The sequence below is a fragment of the Phragmites australis genome, chromosome 23 (genome assembly GCF_958298935.1).
Source record: "Phragmites australis chromosome 23, lpPhrAust1.1, whole genome shotgun sequence".
NCBI classification, from domain to species: Eukaryota; Viridiplantae; Streptophyta; class Magnoliopsida; order Poales; family Poaceae; genus Phragmites; species Phragmites australis.
In genome coordinates this window covers 14600178-14620324 of record NC_084943.1, presented here as the reverse complement: position 1 = coordinate 14620324, position 20147 = coordinate 14600178, and the positions used below count along the sequence as shown (strand labels likewise).

The 20147-nt window shown below is 49.0% G+C and overlaps 1 long non-coding RNA gene across 1 annotated transcript; it reads right to left on the bottom strand.

Annotated features, from left to right (window-relative positions):
• Nucleotides 1-16515: 16515 nt before the first annotated feature.
• LOC133906538 (uncharacterized) lies at nucleotides 16516-18626 on the bottom strand. The gene is made up of 2 exons (XR_009907801.1): nucleotides 18424-18626; nucleotides 16516-17230 (listed from the first exon to the last, which is right to left on the bottom strand). It is a non-coding gene; the product is annotated as an uncharacterized LOC133906538 (long non-coding RNA).
• Nucleotides 18627-20147: the final 1521 nt, after the last annotated feature.

Below are 20147 nucleotides of genomic sequence, written 5' to 3'. Positions count from 1 at the left end.
GTGCTGCTGCATGGTCAGTATTGACTTCTTGTTGCACCTTGTAACACGGTTGTCCAGAAGTACCTCCCGGTGCCTCTCAATCCTATGTCTTCTACATGGTGAAACAAGAGAACAAGGTTAATACACAAGAGGCACATTTGTAATTGTTTTTCTCACTGTAATGCTTCTTGCACACCAAACATGGTGTGAAGCAAGTGTTAATGCAATAGTGACATATATAGTGAAACATGGAGAGATGCAAGCGCTGATGTAATAGTGGCATATATATAATGCCATGTTTTCTTGAGCATGTTATCGGATATTCTGAAGCACTCTTATTTACTTTTCTTACATACCATGTAGCTAGAAGTATATGGACCAAGGCCTAAATAGTTCAAATATGAGATAGAAAGCGATACGTTGAACCTTTGGGGATGTTGAAGGGATCTTAGGGTCTATTTGTTTAGACTTCTACTTCTGACTTTTGATATCAGAAAAGTTGGAAGCACAAACAAACGAGATTGCTAAAAGTGATTTTTAAGAAACCAGAAGTCTGTTTTTGAGGAAATAAACTAGAAACTGAGAAACTAGCTGAGAGTAGTTTTTCAGAGAAGTAGTATGCTGAGAAGTCAAAAAATTATTGTAAAAATCAACAGCTAAAATTCAAAAGTAATTTTTCAGAAAAGTAAAAACACAAGTACAAACAAAAAGACCCTTAGTTTATTTTGGAGAGCATATTGAGATGAGATGGAGGATAGAGCATATTTAGACATGTGCAGGCAATGGCCTAATGAGACAGAACAGGAAAACTTAAAGCCGTTCACAAAATTACTATTTTTTTCATACATCTTGTTTCTGATAACTGCAAACAAATTGAACAATTGCAGTAAATCTGAAAAATCGATTTGAATAAATCTCATACACATAATTTGCAGATGACGAAGATACATAAACCAGTTCATTAGGCCAGTGATTCTCAAACCCTGGGAAGAGATCGAGTCTCAGTTTCTTTTGAATATAGTCGCACACGTCATAACCAGGAAAGCATGAGTATGCTTCAATGATTTATGGGCTCATGTTGTGTTTGATACCTATTTTTTCGCACTAAGACGGTTTCAAACCTGGTCTAAATCCTTCCAGGAAGAGTTTGACAAGAGGGATTATGAATGTGAAATGGAAGAAACCGTGAAGAAGCTTAGGCTTGAAATGGTGCATTCCTAGCGACACCAAGTCATTCGGTCGGCTTCACACCACATCCGACACGGGTAAGGACCAAAAAAATCATAGGAACGAGTGGTTGGCTCAGCGGTTGGTTCGCTGGGTGCGAGCGTGCACGTCGGGCATTCGACGCCTGGCTGCCGCACTCGTCTCAGCGTTCGACCGTTCGTGCTCTGCTCATGGTGAGGTTTCACGTGTGAACCGAACCGGCTAGGATTTATCTTTGATTTTATATCGAGAAAAAAAGGTAGGAGAATTATCTCTCCCTACCTTTTAAAAAAGAGCAAATATTATCAAACATTTTCATGGGAAGACTGAGACAGTGGGTCTTCTCACTTACATCTTCCACAACTCCAAATGAACCCAGGGCTGCCGACGGAGTTGAACAAGTTGGGAGAAGACTTACTCCAAGTCATATTCAGTGCCTTTTATGGATGTGTGCATCCGTAGTTGGTGTAGAGGCTTGGAGTAGTACCTCCATTTTCTTAAAATATGCAGTTCCTTCTCAGCTAACTATAGAGTCAGCGGGCAGCGGCCAGATAGAGAAGGATATACATGTTTTTTAATTACTGACCGGAAAAATTATGCATTTGGATGCTGTGACACATTGGTTTGTCGAGAAAATTGGATGAATAAGACTACAATACCCACAATACTTTGAAAGATGCCGCTCTAATAAGAAAATGATCTAAGGTGTCACTGCTTCTGCATGTTGCCAGGGGATGATGTAATTTGATATTACAACTCAAGAAAACATTCTGGTAGACCTCAAGTACCAGGGGATGAACATACGGTGTTTGTTGTGGATGGATTGTGGTGTTTGGATTACGAATACACCGCAGCCGGTCATGTGAACCAGATGCATTGACTTCCCTATTACACTCTCAGTTCTGCTGCTTTTTGCCTCTTTGATCTTTCGTTTTGCACAAAGGTGTAATGGATGCTACAATCGTCGCCAGACTGCAGAAAATTCTAAGCTTTGGAAAACCCAATAAACAAGCAGAACTACACAAGATTCGTTATCGTGTATACTGTTCTTTCTACAAACTAAGCATTGACCTTGGAGAAACACATATCTCATATACTCCACATTGGTTTATTACACTAAACAAGTTAGTCCAGCAATATCTAATTGAGATGAGGCGGCCGTGGTGGCAAAAGTGAGGGGATGGGGAGGTGTTCACTGGGACTCTGCTGCGACATTTTGTTTTCAACGGGAGGTGCAGAGAACAAGAACTACAAGGATCCAAAGTAGCTTATCAATGCTAGAAACACTTGGAAATAGTTGGTCATGCAATAGTTTTTAACTGCTAACTACAATAAATATACTTGACGTATATTAAGAATATCAGTGAAATACTTTCTCACCGTGAAAGGCTAAAAGCAGAGACTAGAACCAAAGTGCCTTCCAAATGTCTCCCAGTTCTACAGACTAACAAAGAAGGAATGTCAACCCTGCACAATGGTATAGGACAGAGGACACATAGCTTTGATTTCATTTGTTCAATGCTTTCTTAACATATCGAGGAGTGCATCAAGATCATGTGTCGTCTGGGGATGCAGTTGAATCTTAAAATTGTGCTACTGCACGTAGACATACCAATCTCCACAACAACTATGGTCAGATAACTGAATGTAACAAATCGATGTCTTCTGTTATGGTAACATGATCATCTAATAATAATTAATGAGTAAACCGTATACTTCGACTCAAATAAAATTTTAATGCACATCCTCACATTTCGTGATAGTTGTTTCTTATGATCATTCATTTTTTTAATTATTATTTTAGAGTATGTATGGAGCTGCTGTTTTGTTCTCTCCTGAATTACATGAATATTCATTTGATTATAGTTAGAAAATAGAGGTAACATAGTTGCTCCTGCCTCAATATCACGCTCAATTTGTTTTTTTAAAAATAAGTATAAGTCTCATGGCCGCAAGCAAAGAGGCCACAGTGGCCACGGTCGTCGAGCCGCAAGGAGAACCACAAGGCTAGGATGAGGTTTGGCGAATCAAGCGCCAAAGTGAAGCGGATGTGTGGGAAAGTTCATCCTTGTGTAGGAACATACCGAGGAGGGATGGCTTCCAGTGGTGGGCGCGGAAGCTATGGAGGAAACTAGGCTTGGAGATGACGCGCCGCCACTGCTTGCAGACAAGTGAGGCGCGTGGGAAAGAGGACGGCCGCGGCGGGAGGCGGAGCATGATCTCGGTGATGAGGTCCTTATCGACCAGCGGGATCTCTAGCGCCGCTGAGCTAGGGAGGTGATGGCAGCGCCAGGTCATCTCGCCATCTTCGCCGCTATCTACGCGTGTTCACGAGCTGCGCCGCCATCAGATTTGTGCCAAAGGAGCTGCGCTACCGGAGGCGGCTGAGGTAGACGCCACCAGATCCGAGCCACCAGAGGCTTCCAAGCCGGGGAGGCGACCAGCCATCTCGTGGTCGGCATGCCAGACACAGAGGCGAAAGGTTTTGGTTTTAGGGAGAGAGTGAGGGATCCAGTAGAGCTAGGTCCCAATTGAAGCACCACACATGATGGACGCAAACCAGCTATAAAAATGATAGGAAAAAAAGATAGCAAACATGTCAGTGACAAATCCTTGACACATGTGAATTAATATTCCGAAATATCCCTCTATTACCATATGTTTGCAATGGAAAACTCCCTCTATTAAAAAAAGGTTTTGAAAATTCAAAAGTTTTCCAAAACACACATTTGTCACGTATGTGGTGTTTGAGATTATAGTGAAGTGGCTTGAATGACAAATGGGCCTTGAGCTCAAAGTGTAGTGGCGAGCTTCAAGTTGTTAGGAGGTATATGATGCCGTTGTGTTATCTTTACTCATATAAAATGAATAAGTTATCATAAATCCGAACGATCTTTATCATATATTATAACATCAAACGATCTACAATCAAAGTTGTTCCCCGTCTTCTCTCCTCTCAATTGAATAGAAACTTCCAATCAATTGGAAACCTGTAATTAATAGACGCTATCAGTATTAAAAAGTATTAATACATCATTATTTTCTTCTACCTGTATCCAATAACTAGAATCAATCTATATATTCTATGATAATTAGATATAAAATACAAAAGTTATGTATGAATTTTTGATATCTACCATTCACGAGTCTTAAACACATAACTTAAATTCGTACTTAGATACCACTAATTATAGAACGTATTCAAATTCATTAATACCCTCCCTGATAGAACAACCGATCACCTCCCATGCCTTATATGGTCGAATCCAACTCTAAGCCCACTTCATCATACCGCGTATCGGAGGATAACTTGACCTCAAGCACTTTCCTTTCCTTTCTATATCATTTCCTTTTTATATAAAAAATGGATATATTTTCGCTTTCTTAAATCGAAAAGCTTTAGAGATGCATCATCAGCTTTTTATTTTAAATTCTTTTTCCTATGAAATTTTTTTATCCTATCATAATATTATTGATTTTACATTATGTACAAACGTACGTGGTTGCTAATCTTTCTAAGTTGTCAAATTATTTTTTGACTATGTATATTTATTATTAAAATGTTATATGGTCAATATTGTTTTCGAACTACAGCTAAAACCACAGTTGTACAAAAGTTAGCCTCGGCAACTCCTCCCGAGACGTTCCATCAATGAAGCGAAATATCCCATGCCGCTTCAGTGGTGCTCGACCAGTACACAGAGAGAGAGAGAGAACGAGCGCTATTTGTCTCGACGCCTCAACTTGTGATTCGTTGAAACGCACACACACCAGCAGCTGTTGGCCCAGGAGCGTGTGTAGGAGGAGCGTTGAGATGAGAGGATGTCCTGTTCGCTGAGCTGCTCAGATGCCGTGTGCTGCTATTTGCTCCTTGTTAGGAAAAAATAAGCTAGTTTGAGAATAATAGTTAAAGATTATTATTTAGATCTTTCAGAGCTTTATGGGTCCTCAGCTAAAGGCTCGATCTCTGAGTTTCTCATGTCCCTTCACGATACCTCTTCGTACCTACGAAGCCTTCCCTTGACTTAACCACCTCAGCCTCTTGAAGCCCCAGTCTTCCGAAACCCTACTTCCCGAAGCATTCACCTTCCGAATCCATACCTCCCGAAGCCCCCGCCTCGCGATGATCGGGCCACCTTCCCGAAGACAGTAGGGTGATTCAGCAATCCCTAAGAAGATCTACTAAAAGGGGAGCGCCGATCGTACTTTGCCTGCCAAGAAGTGACCAGCACTAAAGGCCTAGACTGATGGGCGCCTGTCGGTGAATCAGGAACCGGGGGTCCCCGAATCCCGAGGCCAGACTAGTAATCCGCCACATGGCGCCATCCCGCAGGGTCACCTCCGTGAGGTAAAGAAGACTAAGTCCCGGGAGAGGGCGCTCGGGGCCACAGTCAGTGGTCCCCGAGTGTCCGGGTTCCCCGATGAACTGCGAAGACTAAAGTTCCGGGAAGAAAGTGCTCGGGGAGGTAAACGGTGACCCCCGAGCACCCAAGTCCCCCGACGACCAGAAGAGTCAAGTACCGGGAGGGGTGTGCCCGGGGCCGCGAGCAGTGGCCCCCCGGGCTCCCGAGTACCCCGAGGACCCACTGAAAGAAGTTCCGGGAGAGAGTGCTCGGGGCTGCGAGCCGCGGCCCCCGAGCACTCGGTTCCCCGAGGATCCTTGCAAGCATGTCCGGGAGAGAGTGCTCGGGGAGGTGAACAGTGACCCCCGGCACTTGGTTTCCCGACGACCCAGGAAGCCCCTCCGTCAGTGGCCCCCACAGGGGTCTAGCGATGAGGTGTCAGCCGGTGAAAGGCCCGAAGCCGCATTTAAGAGCGTGCGTGGCCTGTCACCTCCAACTGCTCCCACTACGCTCGGTGTCAGTTCCTGCCATATTCTGGCAGAAGGGCGTGGGGACATTAAATGCACGGGTCCCATCCCGTGCCATCCGGCGCGCCTCTAGATAACGTCGCAAGGGCCGAGGCGTTCCGTCTGCCGCGCTGCTTTGGTAGGAGAACAAGACAGGGCAGACACACCGGGCCGTTCTGTGGCTGCCCGGTGGGCCCTCTCCACGGCGCCCGTTGCCAGCGCCATCATGACGACTCATGACCGGGCGCGGGGTGCGTTTTCAACCCCCGTCACTTCGCACAGAGGCTATGATGACGCCTTTTCCATTTATGGTGCCTCAGAACTCGTGCCCTCCCATTCGGGGCACGCTGCTACCGGCGGGTATTTAAAGCAGCCGGTAGCACGGACAAAAAAAAAGCGGAACAATTGAAGTGGGATCCCGGATCGGAGATAGAGCCAACCGCCGAGACTCGAAGAACACCTTCGTACAAGCATAGAAGCTGTGAGCACCGAAGAACAAGGAGCCCCAGGTTCTAGAATAGACAAACATTCTTGTAACCAGCAACATCCTTGAGGGACATTCTCAGGGTATTTATAGCATCCATATAGGAGTAGGGTGTTACGCCTTTGTGCGGCCTGAACCTGTCTAAACCCCTAGTGCATTTACTTCATTCCACACTAGATCATTCCACCTCGCCAGCCATCGCATTTATATCCATTTATTTCTCTAGCAAACTTATTTAGAATCATCTCCCCGACCGAATCTCTAAAAAGGGGTCCCCTAGGATCCCTGCGACAGGAGTTAACCCTCCGACAGTGCCACTCTGACACCTTGGCGTAATGGAGGCTATCCTGACACCCCTGACAGTGCGGCATCGGGCCGCAATTGGCAACTGGCTCACCGCACTCGAGGGGGCAGGCACCACGATAGTTACCACAATAGATATTTACCTCCCCGATAGGATAGAAAGTAGTTATCAGGGATAAGGCCCCGTAATTCGATCAGGTCCTAAATATTTGTATATTATGATAACTTATACGCCAAGCTACACATGACCCTACAAATAAGGGGCCATGGTCGTTTGGTGAAGGAGGCGGAGAAAAAGACACAGGGAGAGACAAGGTGAACAAACAACGGTGGCGACGGACACAGAACACGCATCACAGCAAACTTGTGATTCTCCCCTCAGATCGATCCATTTTCCTACCATCAATATACTTGTGGTGTTCCTTCCTCTCAAACTTTATCTCCAAGCTTGAGTCTCCTCCTTAGAAGAAACTCTCGCCGTATTTGCTGGGGCGAGATGAACTCTTGCTCCAATAGCGCATCGTCCGTGGGGATTCGAACACAGAAGTGCTAAGAGTGGTAGGAATCCACCAGGAAAACCACCAGAGAATTGGCTAAAGCCGCCATACCCATCATTGCAAGCATGCAACCGTATGCATGGCTGTCTTAGCCATATGCATCGTATGCATGCTCCAGCCCCGCTGCCGTGTGGGACGGCGTTCCTCCGACCTTGGCCAACCCAGAACCCTGGGTCAATACAGGAACTCTAGATGGCGCAGAGGCCTTCCAACCCCCGCACGGCGAAGACCTCACCGCCTCAGGAGAGGACCCGGCCGAAGCCACAGCCAAGCAGGCCGCCTTCCAATGATTCTGGGCGGTCCAACCCAGGAATGCTCCCAACTGGACTTGGTCCCCAGGTATCCCCTTCGACCACACCTGAAATACCCCGAGCAAGCCAACATCTTCGGAAAGTCTATACACCCAGCGCCCTCCTTGGTCCCCTCAGGCAAGAAAGGGTTCCAAGGAGACGGAGGGCTCCGGGAAGCATGGATCCCGCCAGCGCTTCTGATGCCATCCTCACAACGCCAATCGTGCGTAGGGAACTCCAAGCCCGCCTCGTCCGGGGAGGCATAGTCAGAACCACTTCAGTTCCGAAAACCGGTTCACCGGGTGGCCTCGACGGTCTCCCAAGGGAGAAGGAAACCTTGGGGAAACCATAGGCTCCGGGGCACACCGCCTTCGGCAGCGACCCCAACGACAGCTCCAAGCTTCGGTGCCCCTGGAGGCATACGGGTGCGTCCTGCACGAACCAGGGCGCAGCCACAACACCAACGACTATTGCACCTTACCTTCCGGGAGGAATACCTCGGAAGGCAAGCCAAAAAACTGGCTGTAGAAGGAGCCGACGAAGGATGACGTAGAGTTCGGGGGCCTGGGGCAAACTCCCGGGCGAATCCCCGGCCCCTCAACCTTGCACCATCACCACCAACTCTACTATCAACGGTACCATACCCAGCAACGAGAACTGAGTCGGGGACACACCGTCGCCAGGCTCCGGACAAAGTACCTCCGGAGCCGAGCAACGGCTGAGGGCCGAGGCGGTTGAGGACCGCCTCTCCTGACTAGCCTTCGACCATGCCTCTCACGTGCTGCCACCAGGCTCCAGACGGGTTACCTCCGGAGCCAAGCAACGACTAAAGGTGGAGGAGGTCAAGCTCCGCCTCTCCCAGCCTAGCCACGGGCTTTGAGGCCGCCAAGCCTCATAATAGAGACCTTATTACTACAAAGGTACGCCCATTGTTAACTACCTAGTAGTCTACCTAGTGATCCGTCTTTCATGCAGCAAGGTCAGAGTCTGTTGGGGGCCTCCAACTATATTGTTAGAAGTCTTTTTTGCAATAGATAGCTGCTAAGTAGATGCAGTAGAACTTAAGTTACATACTCATTTAGCATGAGCAGTTGTTTAACCTAGCTATGTTTCATGCTACAAATAGCTTCTTGTTGCCAACAGTAGACTGCAAAACTTAGCTAGTATAACTATGCAAAATCCCTGTACTCCCGAGGATGCATTGTGCCTAGGTCGCCTGGTGGGCGGGTCTACCCAGGTTTCCTGGAAGGCATTGTGTGGCCTCGGAAGTGTAGTTGCCATGTATCAAGGGATTCCTTTGATAGACCGTGTTGCGGTGCCACCCATAGGATATCTTCGGGTGGTGTGACAAGCCCACGCACCAGTAAGCATCGCTTTTCCAAACCTAAGGTCACCTGAAAAGGTTTCCTGGAGGGTAGGCTTTGCCCTGGTCAGAAGTGGAGCCTACATATCGCGGGCGTAGCATGCTTAGATCACTTGGAAGGCAAGACTGACTAGGTTTCCTGAAAGGTATTGTGTAACCTCGATAGTGTGTAGATGCCGGTTATCAAGGGACTTCCTTGGTAATGTAGTTGCAGCGCCCTCGGGGGATTTCTCCGGAGACGTGACAAGCCCATGCACCAGTAAGCATTGCTTGCCTAAACCTAAGGTCACCTGAAAAGGTTTCCCGGAGGGTAGGCTTTGCCCTGGTCGAATGTGGAGCCCACACACTGAGGGCGTAACATGCCTAGGTTACATAGGGGGCAAGATTGCCCAGGTTTCCTAGAATGTATTGTGTAGCCTCGATAGTGTGTGGACGCCGCATATCAGGGGACTGTCCTGATGTGAGGATGCGGTGCTATGAGGAATACTATCACAAGGAATCCTCTCTACACGACATGCTTATATACCGCGGGCGCCGGTTATGCTTAGGTCACCTGTAAGGCAGATTATGCCCAGGGTGCCCTAGAAGGTATTGCACAGCTTCGGTCATATAAATGCCACACGCCAGGGCACATCCTTGGTGGATAGTGTTGTGCTGCACCCTGGGCGTTTCCTTGGGAGAACGCCGAGCCTACACACCACGGGCGTAATATGCCTAGGTCACATGGAAGGCAAGACTGCCTAGATTTCCTAGAAGGTATTGCGTAGCTCCGATAGTGTGTGGGGCCTTCGGTATTAATACATGCCAACGAACCTTACCAAAACCATCGGCAAAAACAGAGAGCTTCACCAAAAACCTCTGGTGAAAACGGAGAGCTTCACCAAAAACCTCCGGTGAAAACGGAGAGCTTCACCAAAAACCTCCCACAAAAACGGAGAGCTTTAAAAAATCTCCGCTAAAAATGGAGAACCTTTACGAAAACCTCCGGTAAAAACGGAGAGCTTTACCAAAACCTCCGGTAAAAATGGAGACTTTTACCAAAACCTCCTGTAAAAATGGAGAGCTTTACAAAACCTTTGGTAAGAATGGAGAACCTTTCGCAGGCATCCGGCAAAAATGGAGGGCCTTTTCCGAACCTCCACACGACGGAGAGCTTCACAAAAACCTCCGCGCCACGGAGAGACTTCCAAAAAACCCCCGCGATGGAGATGTTTCTTTGAAAACTCTACTGGGCCAAAAGATTCTGAAAAGATCTAGCGGAAAAGGTACCCCAGTATCTTGAAGGCTAATGCCTCCGTGCTGAAGGGGGTACAAAACCGACTAGCCTCTAAAAAGGCACAACATATTTGGGAAACACCTAGCGGGAAAGGTACCCCAGCATCTTGAAGGCTAATGCCTCCGTGCCGAAGGGGTACACAACCCACTAGCCTCTTATAAGGCACAACAGGCCAATCAAAGGGGTATAAAAATTCCCTCCCTATAGGGAAAGGTATGACCCGCGTGACTCCGAAACACGCATGGTAAAAGATAAAATCATTACCCTACCATCCCCTTTAAAGACACATTTCATACGTCATTTTTGTTATACTAACATTCAATAAAAGCTCACGCTGTGTGGCACGAGAAACACAGTGGAACCCCCGACTATCCATTACAGTGACAGCAAGGCCAGGCAGCGGCTAAGGGCCGAGGGGGTCGCGGACCCTCTCTTCCGCCCGGCCTTCGGCCTCGCCTCCGACGCGCTATCGCCAGGCTCCGGACGGAATATCTCTGGAGCCGGGCAGGGGCTAAGGGCCGAGGGGGTTGCGGACCCTCCCTTCGACCCGGCCTTTGGCCTCGCCTTCAACGTGCCATCGCCAGGCTTCGGATGGAATACCTCCGGAGCCAGGCAGCGGCTAAGGGACGAGGGGGTCGCGGACCCTCTCTTCCGCCTGGCCTTCGGCCTCGCCTCCGACGCGCTATCGCCAGGCTCCGGACGGAATATCTCTAGAGCCGGGCAGGGGCTAAGGGCCGAGGGGGTTGCGGACCCTCCCTTCGACCCGGCCTTTGGCCTCGCCTTCAACGTGCCATCGCCAGGCTTCGGATGGAATACCTCCGGAGCCAGGCAGCGGCTAAGGGCCGAGGGGGTCGCGGACCCTCCCTTCCGCCCGGCCATTGGCCTCGCCTTCGACGCACCATTGCCAGGGGGCCGAGGGGGACGCGGACCCTCTCTTCCGCCTGGCCTTCGACCTAGCCTCCGACGTGCTATCGTCAGGCTCCAAACGGATTACCTTCGGAGCTGGGCAGCGGCTAAGGGCCGAGGGGGTTGTGGACCCTCCCTTCTGCCTAGCCTTTGGCCTCGCCTCCGACGCACCGTCGCCAGGCTCCGGATGAAATACCTTTAGAGCCGGGTAGTGGCTAAGGGCTGAGGGGGTCGCGGATCCTCCCATCCGCCCGGCCTTTGTCCTCGCCTCCGACGCGCCGTCGCTAGGCTTCGGACGGAATACCTTTGGAGCTGGGCACCGGCTAAGGGCCGAGGGAGTCGCGGACCCTCTCTTCCACCCGGCCTTCGGCCTCGCCTCCGACGCGCTATCGCCAGGCTCCGGACGGAATATCTCCGGAGCCGGGCAGGGGCTAAGGGCCGAGGGGGTTACGGACCCTCCCTTCGACCCGGCCTTTGGCCTCGCCTTCAACGTGCCATCGCCAGGCTTCGGATGGAATACCTCCGGAGCCAGGCAGCAGCTAAGGGCCGAGGGGGTCACGGACCCTCCCTTCCGCTCGGCCTTTGGCCTCGCCTTCGACGCGCCGTCGCCAGGGGGCCGAGGGGGTCGCGGACCCTCTCTTCCACCTGGCCTTCGACCTAGCCTCCGACGCGCCATCGTCAAGCTCTAGACGGATTACCTCCGGAGCTGGGCAGCAGCTAAGGGCCGAGGGGGTTGTGGACCCTCCCTTCTGCCTGGCCTTCGGCCTCACCTCCGACTCACCGTCGCCAGGCTCCGGATGAAATACCTCCGGAGCCGGGTAGTGGCTAAGGGCTGAGGGGGTCGCGGATCCTCCCATCCGCCCGACCTTTGTCCTCGCCTCCAACGCGCCGTCGCCAGGCTCCGGATGGAATACCTTTGGAGCTGGGCACCGGCTAAGGGCCGAGGGGGTCGCAGACCCTCACTTCCGCCAGTCCTTCGGCCTAGCCTCCGACGCGCCATCGTCAGGCTCCAGACGGATTACCTCCAGAGCTGGGCAGCGGCTAAGGGCCGAGGCGGTTGCGGACCCTCCCTTCCGCCTGGCCTTCGGCCTAGCCTCCGACGCACCTTCGCTAGGCTCCGGATGAAATACCCTTCGGAGCCAGGTAGTGGCTAAGGGCTGAGGAGGTCGTGGATCATCCCATCCGCCCAGCCTTCATCCTCGCCTCCGACACGCCGTCGCGAGGCTCCGAACAGAATACCTCTGGAGCCAAGCACCGGCTAAGGGTCGAGGGGTTCGCGGACCCTCTCTTCCGCCCGACCTTCGGCCTCACCTCTAACGCGTCGTCGCGAGGCTCCGGACGGAATACCTCCAGAGCCGGACAGCGGCTAAGGGCTGAGGGGGTCACGGACCCTCTCTTTCGCCCGGCCTTCGGCCTCGCCTGCAATGCACCGTCGCCAGGCTCCGGACGGGATACCTCCGAAGCCGGTTAACAGCTAAGGGCCGAGGGGGTCGCGGACCCTCTCTTCTGCCCGGCCTTCGGCCTCGCCTCCGACGCGTCGTCGCCAGGCTCCGGACAGAATACCTTCGAAGTTGGGCCGTAGCTAAAGGACGAGGGGATCGTGGACCCTCTCTTCTGCTCGGCCTTCTGCTTCGCCTCCAACGCGCCGTTGCCAGGCTCCGGACGTGATACCTCCGGAGCCGGGTAGCGGCTAAGGGCCGAGGGGGTCGCAGACCCTCTCTTTCGCCCGGCCTTCGGCCTCACCTCCGACGCGCCGTCACCAGGCATATCGTCTCTTGCCTAAGCCTTCGGCTGCGCCTCTGACATATCATCGTCTTCTACCCAGGCAATTGCTAAGGAACCCAAAGGGTCAAGGACCGCCTTCGGAGCTCATCTCCAAAAGTTCCAGAGCGACTTCGCTGAGTCGGAAATCTGGAACAAATTAGGAAGGAGCACGTAGTAACCAGAGACGACGAGATTGCCACTACTCCACCCAGTTCTCCTCAGTTAGCCTAAGTATCCACCGGTCATAAAAAAAAACCAGCCATCGCTTTCGAAAAGGACGAAGAAGTATGGTTGGGAGGCACGAAAGCACGCACACATGTGGCCACACCTTCGAAAGGTCCTGTCGCATTGCGATACAGAGGAAGACACGATAGTTCCCGAAGACCCATGTTATATTATTAAATAACCAGTACATCTAGGGGATACAAACTAAAACAACCGTACAGAAATTGCCATGAAGAAGATAGATCCTTGCAGAGCAAAATGAGGGAGAAAGAGTACAAGGTGACTAAGCTCAGCCGTGATATGGATATATCATGGCGTCACCAAGTACGACATCCCGGTGACCTCCTTCACCTCCCACGGGTCCCGGCAGGGGCCCCACATGAGACGGCATATGCGCCTCATCTACGGCCTGCTGTTGCGGAAGCCGATGCAGTAGCCGGCTCCCGAGCTACCAGAGGACGTTGAGGAGTCCGAGGAGGTCATCGGCGAGACCCTCTCCCTCACCTTCCCAGCCTCTTCCTACTTCACCGCCGACCCCATTGACACCGGCTCACTCTCCCTTAATAGGAGATCCCAGTTGATCTCCTCGTAGTCATTGGAGATATCGATGGTCTCGACAGGCACGCCCTTCCCGACCAAAGGTCGGGCTGGAGTAGCGGGCAACCGCCTCCCCTGCAGGGGAGGAAGTTGTTTCTCCTTCGACGCCTCTACCAACGACCGAAATAGCCCAGCTCCCGAAAGAGCTATCGAGATCATCGATGTCTCCGAGGAGGAAGAAGATGCCATACTCAAATCAAGGATAACTACTTGCTCATGGGCTGTGGAGAATCTAACTGGGTAACCCAGGCTTTATACCTGAGCCACGTAGCCATGTAGGTCCAGAAGATGAAGCTAGACTAACGTCGCCGTGTCCTCCCATTAAGACTCCTAGGGGAGGGTGCCATGAACCTATCCAGTTTCCCTCCAACACGTGGCAGCACTCCACGACGAAATATCTCATTTTCTCGCGTGGATGTCCCGTTACATTAATGACCCAAACCTCTTTCGGTGCATGACAGGATCGCGGGCACAAGACCCTAGCAACCCCTCGCATTATCCAGTCAGAACGCAACAGTGACACGTCTTGTCCCGCCAGGCGAACGTACGGGATTCTCCAAACCTACACGAAACCTCTACTTTGGCTACTTTGAAAGAAAGAGAATCACCATCAGGCATCCTTGACACTAGGCTAGGGTTGATTTTTCCTCTGCATCCTCTCCCCCCTCCGAAACGTTAGGGCCTGAGAATGAGGGGGTACTGTTGAGGGGAAAATAAGCCAACCTGAGGATAATGGTTGAAGATTTTTATCCAGGTCCCCCCGGAGCCTTGATCTACAGGTCCTCAGCTAAAGGCTCGACCTCCGAGGTCATCAGATCCCTTCACGGTACCTCTTCGTACCTACGAAGCCTTCCCTTAGCTTAACCGCATCAGCCTCCCAAAGCCTCAGCCTCCCCGAAGCCCCAGTCTTCCGGAGCCCTACTTCCCGAAGCATTCACCTCCCGGATCCATGCCTCCCGAGGCCCCCACCTCGGGATGATCGGGTCACCTTCCCGAAGACAGCATGGTGATTCAGCAGTCCCTGGGAAGAACTACCGAAAGTGGAGCGCCTGTCGTGCTTTGTCTACCAAAAAGTGACCGGCATTAAAGGCCTAGGCTGATGGGTGCCACTCTGACATCTTGGTGTAATGGAGGCTATCCTGACACCCCTGACAGTGCGGCGCTGGGCCGCAATTGGCGATCGGCTCGCCGCACTCGAGGGGCCAGGCACCATGATAGTTACCACGGTGGATATTTACCTCCCCGATAAGATAGAAAGTAGTTATCTGGGATAAGGCTCAATAATTCGGTTAGATTTCAGATATTCGTACATTATGATAACTTGTACGCCAAGCTACACATGATCCTATAAATAGGGGGCTATGGTCATCTGGAGGAGGAGGCAGAGAAAAAGACACAGAGAGAGACAAGGCGAACAAACAACGGTGGCGACGGACACAGAACATGCATCACAACAAACCTGTGATTTTCTCCCAAATTGATCCATTTTCCTATCATCAATATACTCGTGGTGTTCCTTGCTCTCAAACTTCGTCTCCAAGTTTGAGTCTACTCCTTAAAAGAAACTCTCGCAGTATTTACTGGGGCAAGACGAATTTTTGTTCGAACACTGGTTATTGAGAAGAGGAGCGGAGGAGGGCATGACTGCTCTGGTGCTGCGTGCTGTGTGTTGCTGCGCTAATGTATTGACTTGCAGCAGATTTAGCAGCGGAGAGGAAGAAGAAGCCGTTCGTGTGAAAAACATCACAGAGACGTGTAGCTGGTCGAACGTGGAAACGTATTGACTTGCAACAATTTAACCAACAACACCATATAACGTATTGACTTGCATGATAAACACTACGAACGTGTAAACATATATGCATATTCAAACACCTTTCAACCACTTTTGAAAGATCCTGTGTTACTCGATCCTTAACCAAACAACAAGAAGCAAATTTCTCTATAGCATGGTTAACTTTCTGATTTCCCTTTTTTTTTGTGGTCCTACCTTTTGTGTGTATTAAATAATAAGATATAGGATGTAATTTTTTTTAAAGTTAAAGAACACTATCTAGTGTTATGGACAACCATAGCAAACTCATGCTTAAAACTTTAGACCAAGGGTCAAAATAAGGGTCATTTCCTTGGAAAATCCTATTGTCCCTAGTGATCAAAATGCCACAAGTTAGAGATACTTTATTTTGTTAGCCTCAGAAGTTCCAACAAGACTGGGCAAAACCTGCACCCCGGTATGAGCTAATTCATTGTTTCTTCTAGTTCATTGGCACAAACACATGTGTTGGATGGAAACAATCCTTTCTCCGCAGGAGATTCTATGTATTTAGTCTATCCTAGAGAAGAAGTCAGCAGGAAACTGCTTGCTTTTTCTACCAACAACTCTTCCAAAGCCAACAGATAAAAGGTGGGTGCTTGTTCTAGATATAGCACCAAATATAATCCTCTTAACTAGTTGAGTGCACGTGCGTTACAACGGAAACAAAATTTGCATAAGATAACATCAAGCATATGCATATGATTTATAAAAAAGATTAATGAAAGTGAGCACAGAGCAAGAGGATCACCTTGTAGAGGTTGATCTTGGTGATCTGGTATGCCTATGACAGTCAGTTACACAAAAAAAATTTCATTTGATACATACCACACTCCTCCATGGCTACCTATAATGCCAAATGGCAAATCATAAACTGCAGAATCTTTGAATAGGACACACAAATTATCAGAGCACAATCAGTTTATTTCACCAAATGAAATTCATCAACATAACAAAACTGCAGTGCGACCTTTTTCCATTACATTGTGTAATTTTGCAACTACAATTGCCAATAAGGAGCATCAGTACTCCAGAATTGTGCTTTAACAAGAAGTAACCAAGCAAGATCACAGATTAACAGTCATAGATAAGTAACGTGTCTAATCCACAAGTATCCACGTAGTAGAACTAATGCAGAACCTACATGAATTGTAGAAGGCTAGAGAACCTACATAAGCTTTTACTTTTTTGCTGATTTGTGCTATCTGTCTGTCAGTCTCTGTCTGCCAATTAATTAATTACCAAGCTGTGATCTCTGATCTGTTTCCTAATAGAACAACCTTGATTTCAGGAAGATCACAATAATATATTTCGTTCCCAGGTAACAGGTAAAGGGGCTCCCCGTCGTGGCCCCCTCCCTGGTGAAACAAGCTTCGTTGCCTCATCGCCTTCAGCCTTCTTCTGAAATTCAATACCCTAAAACTGGACTCTTAAAGATCGATACTGACAGCCCTAAGCATTGCCGAAGCCCCATCCTAGCCCAAGGCCAACTCCGCATTCATCACATATTAAGAAAGACAAATTATACCAAGTAACGCTAAGTGATATAGATCAATAAATTAATTGATAATCTTAGTAGTAGTACCAATGCCCAAGCCAAACATATTCAGAGGCATTCCTGCAGTAGAAAAGCAAAACAAATGCATGTTATTTTCTGATCAAGAATGAGCATAATCAATTAATACTACAAACAAATAACGATAAGTAAGCTATGATGGGACCAGAAGTGCACAAACAACAATTCCCTAAATAAATTTTCTGTTCTCTGTAAATTTTGTGTCAAGAAGGCATTTACAAAGACCTCTATCATCTGGGACAACATGACTATAGCTTTCAAAGTTCAACTCACAGAACTTGGGAAAATTAGTAGCAGTTGGTGAATGACTTTATTCTCTTTGAAATTTAATGCATCATTCATATTGTATGCATCTACTGTTTTGGGCAAAAAAGATGCGAATACATCAATGAAACTCGGCAGAACAGAGAATATTCTATCACTCTCTGCTCTCAGCTCAGGAGGCTAGTGGTTCTACATTAGTTTGTCGCTCAGTACCAACAAACTATAATCTTTTTTTATATGTTAAGATGCGGCTCTGTGTAATCAACAACTTTTATAGTAAGAGCAAGTTGTTCAGGGGAATCAGTTCAACATTACTTCGCAACTGCTTAATAGTGAGTCGTGACTGTACACTATACAATCCGGGACCAATCTGTATGCACAATGCTGGTTATGTATCAGGTAATCCGTAACCCCTTTTGTAACTTGTTAGCGGTAAACAAATACTAACCAAGTCGCATACACCAGTACAAATGAAACATCATTCTCCTAGCCATTACACCAGTGAGAAGCCATCACTGAATGAGGTTACTGGTGAGTTAGGACTGAACTGAAGCAGCTCCAGTACAGTCCACAACAAGATAGCCATTCTAACCGCTGAAATCACACCGAGTATAGCCAAGACTATAATGAGACCCACAACAAAGTACCTCGAAACAAGGAGCACCTTGAGGGTTCAATTCGTCAAGTCAAGATTCTTAATTCTCGCTCCCACGCCTATAACTTTACCAAAGATTAACTGGCTAATCCTCCCACCAAGAAAACAGTGAAGGGAGAAATAAGTAACCTCGCACTTCCGAACCCCCATCCGACGCCGAACCCGCAGCCGATGCCGAACCTTGCACCGAATCAAACAGAACGAACGAAGAAGAATCACGCAGCCATAGCAAGAAGCAAGCTTTAAAACTCAAGAAAATGCCAAGATCCGATCTTGACGCGTTGGGCCGGAGAATGGAGGCGTGCGGGGCGCTCACCGAGCTCAATCCCGGGGCCGGTGAAGGTGCTAACATCCCCGGTTTCTCCTCGCAGCGGCCCCATCCCTCCACCACCTCCACGAGCAATGGCACCTCCTGCTACGAGATCCTCGCTTCCGCTCCAGGCTTCGCCATGGCCTCCTCCGCCTCCTGGCGCTGCTGCTGGTGCGGGGGTGGGTCGACCCGATCTGTACCCTCGGGGGGGGGGGGGGGGGGAGGCGAGCGGAGAAGCCAGAGGGCGAGGGAGTGGGTTGACGGGGCTAGCGGTGGCGGGGTGGGGGCGCCCCTAGGGCGACATTTCGGGAGGGCGAGGTGTGCACAAGAGATGAGGATGGGGGCAGTTTTTGGAATGAGGAGCGGAACGAGATCATTTCGCGGGAGCCCATTTGTCAGAGAAACCATGAGCGGAACGCGATAAGGTGGAACAAGAGGATTTACATGCTTTTTAAGTAGTAGAGATATGACAAGGAGCACTCATTGACTAGTTCATTAGCTTATGATGGTGCTCATAAGCTTGAACAGTGAAAAGCTCCAGTTTGTGCAGCTACAAGAGATTTCCGTCCCAAATATCCTTTGAAATTAAAGAAAGAAAATATTTCTGTTCCCAGTTGAACATTATTGTGAAACAATTTGAGATTACCTCTCCACCAAAAGACTCCTTTATCGCTACAATTTATGTGCCTCGTCATAGATATGTTTAACCGCGGTCCATTTGATTTTGCAATGAACTGATGGCTTTGTTATTCTCATGGGTCGTAAAACATCTCAACTTTTTTTAAAAACAAATATGGATGCCGCTTCAAGTCACTCATGCCCTCAATATATGAGTTCATTATTCCCACCCGTTTATTTCCAAAGCCAGCCGAAGTAGATCAATGACAATGCCATGGTTTCTGATTCAGTGCAATATCTCGCCACATGCAAGTCAGCCAACACTCACGACACGCTTTCTTTTATGTAGAAATGCTGCAGGATTGATGGCAAAAAATGTCATGGTCAGATTTTTTTATACACCAGATAGTACGGTGATCAATGCTGTGTCATCGCCGGACTATCTGGTGCTTGTAGTTCGATTTTGGTCAGAAGACATACTTTCTGAAAAAAAAAGTAGTCTGGTGAGGGGCTCATTGAACGCCGGACTATCCGGAGAGTGGGATGAGAATTTGGTGCAGCAAATCATGCTCTCTGTATAAAATAGTCCGGCGAATGATCCAGTGAAAACGTCGGACTATCCGGTGTGTAGAAGGTCGATTTGCGCTGAAAACTTGCTCTCTGGAAGAAATGGTCTGGTGGAGATTCCGGGTATCACCGAACTATCCGGTGAGAAAAAGAAGGTTTTTAGCTGAAAAAACGTTCTCCGGTGAAAATTGTCCGGTGAGGTCTTTGATAATCGCTAGATCATCCGATGCGTTCAAAAGGAAAACTTTGCAAAAAATTTGTCCTCTGCAAATATTATTCCGGTGAGGTGTCTGGTGTACACCGAAGTATCCGGTGAAGGTAGTTGTGCTCTCTTGTCAAAAGTTACTTTCTGCAAATATTGGTCCGGTGACATACTCTCATGAGTATAAATATGACGTCGGAATATCCGGTGTGTGTAAGACCAAATCTTAGAGTTTCGGCTGAGTGAACTCGCTGAATGGTCCGGAGTTCTAGAGTTTGTTCTCACCGGACCATTCGGTGTTCAGTTCGAAACCAAATCGAAGTGGATTCGTGGATTTATATGG